This window comes from Oryzias melastigma, linkage group LG23, assembly GCF_002922805.2.
Source record: "Oryzias melastigma strain HK-1 linkage group LG23, ASM292280v2, whole genome shotgun sequence".
Lineage (NCBI taxonomy): Eukaryota > Metazoa > Chordata > Actinopteri > Beloniformes > Adrianichthyidae > Oryzias > Oryzias melastigma.
Window position 1 is genome coordinate 7,890,130 of NC_050534.1, and position 969 is coordinate 7,891,098.

A 969-nucleotide genomic window follows, 5' to 3' on the forward strand; every position below is an offset into this window, starting at 1 on the left:
TAAGCCGTAAAAAAAGGTCTAGAAATCAAAATTTCAAAAAAAGAAACTACAATTAAATAAATCAATCAATGAATAAAAGGAAACCAAAGTAATAATCAGGAAAAAAATATAACAAAATGAGAAACTGGAAAAAGTACGTACTATGGAACATTGCTGTTGGATCATGACGTTTGTTCACGTTTTCAACTGGAAATTATTTGGTAATATCTTCAGACGAACATTATTTTTAAACTTTTGGCCACGCCCACTACACAAGTTATGTGATTGCTTAATCAACCCTTTACTACAGGCAATACATCCTTCTGCTTTCCCTTTTTTCAAAACTCAAACATCATCTACAAACCTTTTCTGATTTAAAATTTGGTTCAATTTTTTTAGAATTTCAATTAACTTTTCAGAATTTGTCTTTTATATTTTTTTGGTTTCAGGAATTTTGTTTTGATTTCTAAAATGTAATGTAATTATGTTTTTTGATTGAGTGATTTGGCCTTCATGGTCACCGTAGATGTGGGATCATTATGGAAATATTATTTCACGCACCGCGGTGCATGACAACTAATGGGACTTTATCTGACCAGAGCCTTCTCTGTCACTTCCTGATACGTCTGCCGCCATGTTGAATCCCGTCGACAGTGATTGGTCCGAGTCGATCTGATTCACGACTATTGTTGCCAATCATGAGTGAGCTTGTCCCCCCTCTACTGAAAGTGAATCTGTCAATAATATGTTTGAGGTGAGGCCAGCAGGCACCACATGCTTTCATTAAGACACCTGATTGGTTAGTTTATAACTTAAATAACTTGCGATAAAGAAAAATGTCTTTAAAAAAAAATAGGATTAGAACGAAGATGTTTCAGAGCATTATTCTGACAAATAAAATTACTGAGAAATAACAGTCTATTTCTCAATAGAAATCTATGGAATTTTGGTTTCTTGGAACCATTTCCTATTTGGAACACGAGAAGGGAG